Source organism: Lycium barbarum, chromosome 1 (genome assembly GCF_019175385.1).
Source record: "Lycium barbarum isolate Lr01 chromosome 1, ASM1917538v2, whole genome shotgun sequence".
Lineage (NCBI taxonomy): Eukaryota > Viridiplantae > Streptophyta > Magnoliopsida > Solanales > Solanaceae > Lycium > Lycium barbarum.
The window spans coordinates 55,874,600-55,881,997 of record NC_083337.1 but is presented as its reverse complement, the minus strand read 5'-3'; positions in this window follow the sequence as shown (position 1 = coordinate 55,881,997).

Genomic DNA, 7,398 nt, shown 5'->3' with positions numbered 1-7,398 from the left:
GCATCGGCTACTACATTTGTTATATCCCATATTTTGTACATTCGGATATGTCAATGTTACACCCCTGAAAAATTTCGCGCTACAAAATCATAGACGGTGTGGTACGAGCTCGAAAAGGAGTTAAGTCAAACAAGGATTAAGGATGAATATAGGGTGATCTAAGTCTAAGAATATATACACATACGACATTTGGAGACAATATGGTGTGAATTGGTTCATAAGTTATTTAACGAAAAACCCTCGTTACAATAAGTTAAGGTGGGGCCCACACGTCGGGACCTTATAAAAGACATATGCATAGATATATCGGTAGTACATTTGAAGTTGAGCATGTCATAAGAAGGATCCATAAGCCAAAAATGAGTGTAAGCCCTCCAAAAGGACAATTTAAGAAAACGTTTTCGGACGACCTGACTCGGAGGGGCAAAAACGGCATTATAGGATTGCAATTTGGGAAACCTCCCAGAAATAAACGTTGTAGATAATTGAAATAGCTTTCCAACGCTAGGTCGTGGACCTATAGGTGACATCGGGATAAGGAGATATGAACATTTTAAGCCAGGAGGGTCGAGTTGAACAGTAAATCCGGCCCAACCCGAATCCAATTCGGGTCAGGCCCATTACCCAGGCTTTTTAATAGAAAAATTCGGTTTCTCTCCCTCATTTTCAGACCAAGAGGACCTGGAAAACTCTAGAGAAAAAGAGAGAGGAGAGCCTAGAGAGAAAACCAGTTTTTGACCAAAATCGGAGCCCTGAATCCCGAAGCCCATGAAGAGAAAAGTGTTCTACGTCGCGTTGCCTTCGATTTGAGCTAAAAATCAACTACAAATAAGAGGGTGGACGTGCTGGCTGTGCACTTAAGGTATGAATACGGCTCTTTTTCATTGTTAACAAGTTTATTTAGAGTTTAACGGATTAGAACGAAGAAAATAGTGTGATAAATTCGTTTGTTGGTATGGTTGAATTGTAGAATGGGGTTTGAAGAAAATTTTGGATGAAAACAAATGTATTTAACTTGTAGAATGTGGAGGATGTTGTTATTGATGTTGTTAGTGTTAATTTTGACCTCCTTGCGGAAATAAAATTATTAAATAGTTATATCGCGAATTGGTTGGTTGGGAAAATTTGGAAAATAATGTGCGGGCTGTTTTACGGCATATGTTGGTGTTGGAAATGATGTTAATATATTTGGTATTGTTGTTGATGTGTTGGTTGCTGAATTGTAATTCTGGGCTAGGCATATAAACAGGGGAGGTGCTGCCGAAATTTCTGTAGGCAAATGTTAATTCAAGATTGAACTCCTAAGGGCTTATGGTTAATGTTTGGTATTTGTGACCAATTGTAGATTTTGGAGAATTTGGAACTTGAATTTGGAGTATCATAAAAAGCGGAAAAGGTATGTAAAGCTATCCCTTTTCTTCTCTTGGCATGTCCTAGGTGTACTAGATTCGGATTTGAGCCTCATAGGTTATTCTGCTCATAGGAATACGAGTCTGAATTTTGGTACTATTTATTCAGCACAATTGAATTATAGCCCTTAAGTTTTGTTGGAAAACTGTTCAAACATCCATAACCCGTACAGACGTGATAGGCTCGCTCTGAAACCTTCATGGATGACTCCATAGACTCCAATGTTTGTAATTTATATCCGCCACCTCGACTTGACCCGAGGTGGGCCCACAAGTTCCGAAACTTCCTTCGTTTGTCTCACTTGAGCTATTTTTGTATGATATAAAAGTAAGATTTTCGTCTATGAATCTAAGACTCCGTTTGATTCGTTCCATAAGTCACTGGAAAGCTCCTTAATGTGAATATCCTGATGTGAGCATGTAATTCGATATAAGGAGTCTGCTATGAGTAATCTGATATAAGTATGTTGATAGAAATATCCTGACACAAGTAATCTGATATAAGTATCCGAAATAAGTATTCGGTTATAAATAATCCGTTACGAATATCCTGATAATACATTCGATTCTTTCATCGGGTTTTAATTTATATGCACCTAGTTTCTTACTAATCCGCTCGTATATATGCTATGATCCCTTTCACCGAGTTCCGAGCCGGTATGTATCGTGCGTATGGTCCGCCGAGTCCATTGTCTAGGGGTCGGGTTCCATGTATGTAATTTCGAAGTATGATGTTTCCGGCTCTGGGGTACTGTGGTATATGTCCGTCCCCGGTTGCCGTGTATATGGAGTATGATGCGTTCGGTTCCAGAGTACTGTGGTATATGTCCGTCTCCGGTTACCGTGTACGGTTCTGGGGTACTGTGGTATATGTCCGTCCCCAGTTACTGTGTATATGGATTATGATGTGACTGGTCCCCGGGTTCTCGTGGTATATGTCCGGTTCCCGAGATACCGTGTACATGTTATGAAATCTTCTGGAGTATGGTGTGTTATGGCGCCAGAGACGGGAGTGGCGACCATGTTCCTGTGCCCTTTGCATGACTTTGATATGCATCATTTGTGATTGAAAAGTAAGTATTCTGATATTCTGGATAAGCTACTTACCTTCTGTATTTTTCTGATATACGATTTTGGCATACATGAATCTTGTGTGATGCATGATCCTAGCATGTGTGATTTATGTTTGGAAAGTAATAAATTTGGCATTCTGTTATTACCTCTTTCGCCAAGTCCCGGGCCGGTTATATTATTGTGCGCACTATGTGATATTGACCGCTGGACCCCTGACCGCGGTATGTGCGACATTGACAGCTGGACTCCTGACCGCGGTTTGTCGGGTTTGGGATGTTAACCGCTGGGTACTTGGCCGCGGTATGTGTGATAGTGACCGCTGGACTTTTGGCCGCGGTAATTGTGTGTTTGATTTTCTGTGTGTATGAGACGGAAATGTTTTTCAAAAGAAAGCAAAGCATTTCGGCATTTTGATTGCCGTATTTGCCTTCCAGAACCTTTTATGTATGATTTGTACGTCAGATGCAACACTTTGGTATTCTGGTTATTGTGCTCACCTTCTGTACATCTTACTTCGGTTGTGACTTCGTTTTCTGTGTTTCATGCCTTACATGCTCAGTACATATTCCGTACTGACCCCCTTTCTTCGGGGGCTGCGTTGCATGCCGCGCAGGTACTCCCAGATGAGTTGAAGATATTACGGAAGATGTTCCAGCGAGGAGGGCAAGCTCCATTTGCTCCCGGAGAACTGCCGAGTCAGAATATATGTGTTAAAGGTTCTGTTAATGTTAGAGACTTTGCAGACAGAGTCGTGGGTATGGTGTGTCGGTTTAGTAACCGGTTCCATCAGCCGATATGTCGTTTCGTATCACGTTATAAAGTCCGTATGATTACAGATTTGTTTGACTTGAAAGCAACAAAATATATATATGTTTCAGCAAGTTTTACTATGTATCACATTCTATTTGATTAAAAGTCCGGAAAGATTATGTACGAAATGAAAGTCTGTGGGTTCGCTCGGCTCCGGATATGGGGTCGAGTGCCCATCACACCCTAGTGAGATTAGGGTGTGACAACATTCACCTTTCCTGGATGGTATAGAATGTTAAGATCGTAATCCTTCAACAGCTCCAACCGTCGCCTCTGACGCAAATTTAACACTTTCTGCTTAAAGAAGTACTGAAGGCTCTTATGATCCGTGTAAACATCAATGTGAACACCATAAAAATAATGTCTCCAAACCTTAAGCATGAATCACCGCAGCTAACTCCAAATCATAGGTCGGATAGTTCTTCTTATGCTTCCTCAGCTGCCTAGAAGCATAAGCAATAACCTTACAGTGCTGCATCAACACACAACCCAATCTGATGCCCGAGGTGTCACAATAGATAGTATAACCCTGTGATCCCTCTGGAAGTGCCATAACTGGTGCTGAAGTCAGCCTATTCTTCAACTCTTGAAAACTCCATCACAAGCGTCTGTTCACTTGAACTTAGTTGTCTTCTGCGTCAGCTTCTTCAGTGGTGCTGAAAGAGAGGAGAAGCCTTCTAGAAATCTCTTGTAATATCCTGCCAACCTCAGAGAACAACGAAGCTCCATTGGTGTCGTGGGTCTCGTCCATGTCTTCACGGCCTCAATCTTCTGAGTGTCAACCTTGATGCCTTCGTTTGATACAATATGTCCGAGGAAAGCTATGGAATTCAACAAGAACTCACGTTTAGAGAACTTTGCATACAACTTCGTATCTTGAAGAACCCTGAGCACAGCACGCAATTGATCTGTATGCTCAATCTCCGATCGAGAGTAGACTAGAATATCATCGATAAACACAATCACGAACAGATCTAAGAAGGGTCTAAATACGTGGTTCATCGAATCCTTAAATATTGCTAGCGGATTAGTCAACTCAAAAGACATCACGAGAAACTCGAAATGACTATATATGGTTCTGAATGTTGTCTTCGGGATATCTTTCTCTCTGACCCTGACCTGATGATAACCTGATCTCAAGTCAATCTTGGAAAACATCTGGCACCCTGCAACTGAACAAATAAATCATCAATTCTTGGGAGTGGACATTTGTTCTTTATCGTCACCTTATTCAGCTATCTATAATCAACATCCGCAATGAACCGTCTTTATTTCTGACAAATAACATCGGTGCTCTCTACGGTGACGTACTAGGCCTAATAAAGCCCTTATCGATTAAATCTTTCAACTGCTCTTTCAATTCCTTCAACTCGGCAAGGGCCATCCTATAAGGAGGGATAGATATAGGCTGTGTAACTGGTAGCACATCAATAGCAAAATCAATCTCCCGCTCTGGCGGAATGCCTGGAAGTTCGTCTTCAAATACATCTGGGAATTCATTAACAACTGGGACAGACTAAAGGGTCTGTGTTTTTTTCTTCTGTATTCTAGACTAGAACAATGTGATAAATACAACCTTTTGTTATCATCTTCCTCACCTTGAGATAGGAAATAAACATAACTCTCAGCGAAGCTGTATTACCTTTCTATTCCAGAACTGCCTCTCCTGGAAATAGAAACTGAACCATCTTTGTTTTCCAATCAACATTAGCATAACAAGAAGCCAACTAGTCCATACCTATAATAACATCAAAGTCTACAATATCAAACTCAATCAAGTCTTCTACGGTAAGACGATTAAAGAATACAACTACACAATTCCTGTATACTCGTCTAGCAATCACTGGGTCTCTAACAGGTGTCCACACCTCAAAAGGCCTAATCTTCTCAGGTTCTATACCAAACTTACCAGCAATAAAAAGAGTGACGTATGATTAAGTAGAGCTTGGATCTATTAATGCATACACATCATGGGATGTCACGACCCAATTCGTGAATCGTGATGGCACCTACGCTGTCCCCCAAGGTAGGCGAACCATTCCTAAATCATTTTAGTCATTTATAAGAATTATGCGTAAACAAACAATGATTTAGTTAACAGATTCAAATCATATGAATAATAAGTGCGGAGGTAATAATAACCCCAAAATCTGGTCTGGACTAGTTCAAGAGCCCCTATTACATAGATACAAGTGTGATAGGAAGTAAAAATCTCAAATATCAATATTGTCTCAAGAATATAGAGTAGACAGATAAATACAAAGGAAGAGTCTCCGGGTTGCGGATCTAGCCCAAATGCTCTGGAATCTCTAGTAAGTAGACTCAGATCACTCTCGAGGACGGGAGGTGGAACTAGTAACAAACTCTGTAGTCAAAGAAGAGCACAACAAGAGTAGCATCAGTACAAAAAACAAGTACTAGTAGGTATCATAGGCCGACAATAATTAGTTTGCATATATAAAGAAACAAATCAACAAGTAGGCAGATAAGCAATCAAGTTGTTACACCTCGGAAAATTTCCCGTTGGTACGCAAGTAAATGAACTAATGATGTGTGCGAGGAGTGCGAGTGTATAATGTTTCATGGGAAATGTATGTAAAGGGATGTGGATGATTAGAATGAAAAGTCGAGAAATGAGAAAAATTGAAAGTTGGCAAAACTGCCCAGTGGTCGTATAGTGCAAAATACGGACCGTAAAGTGCAATACGGTCCGTAAACTTGACGTCGTAAACTGGCATGTCCAACTTCAACTTTGTGCCAGCTGAGGAAATGGCTAAAATACGACCTGGTGGACGGACCGTAAAGTCATTTACGGCCCGTAAACCATGGTCGTAAATCACCATGCATGCAGGCCAAAGTTTCTGGTTCTGCTTAAGCTTAAAAACGACCATGAGGGACGGTCCGTAAACTGAAATACGGACCGTAAACCTCCATGGACGACCACTGTTCACCCAGCACAGATTTTTCAATTCATTAAATATGAGGATCAAGACTTGTCTTATTTCATTTACAACATTACACCACTTCTCTCTAGAACTTCTCTCTATATTTATTTTATGAGTTTTCAAGGATTATAAGTCATCCATAACATTAAGACAAGTAAATCAAGGATAAGGGAATCATCAAGGATCATCCAAGTCAAGAAATCCAAATGGAGAAAAACTAGGGTTTTGCTCAAAGAAGAGTATTATCAACCAAAGCTTGTTCCTACAACTTCTAAGGTAAGATTCATGATTTTTACAAGATGTTTAAGGTATTGAAGAATTAAAATACATGGATTGTAGAAAATGTGGTCAACTAGGTCATGAATGATGAATAGTGACATTTTGAGAAATAGTTTGAATTGAGTTATGAATGTTGTTGTGTTGGGATATGAATGTGTTATAAATGGTATTAAGATCATAAACTAAACACTTTAGACGAATGGACGAAGATGGGTGTTATAATCATAAATGTGGGTGAATTAGAGGCAAATTGAGAAATCTAGATAATGTGGTTAATGTGAATGACTAATGGCCATTGTTATGACATTAATGAAGGTATAAACGCTAGCATTGGAAGGGAACGTGCAAGTGTAGAATAGTTCGACGGAAAGGTATGTAAGGCTAACCCTTCTTTCATAAGGCATGGTTCTTGGCCAAATTCCTAAATTCCTCTATATGAGTATGTTGTCTCCACATGGTTGGCATTCCGAGCTCTTAAGCTCACGACCATTGATATGTACTATGATTATACTATGTTCCTCGCTTGACGAGTAAGTCCATAATGTAGATGTAATGATAGTGATGAGGATAGAAATGATGATGAGAGTAAAATGAGATTAAAGATGCTTACGAGCTAGGATATATGTATATGTGCCTATGAAGGGCTATAGTGATACCTCGAGCTTATAACGCCGGGTAGGATATATATGTATATGATTATGTATAAAGTATGTATACGATTACGTAACGCGCGCACACCTCTGCAGAGGGTACGGATAACCCTGATGCCTTGGTAGGGCCAGGTATGTATGACCTTGAGCCGTGGTTGGCCAAGTATGTATAAGACACCGATCCCATGAGGTCGGGTATGCTATGTAAATGCTATGTATATGAAATGACTA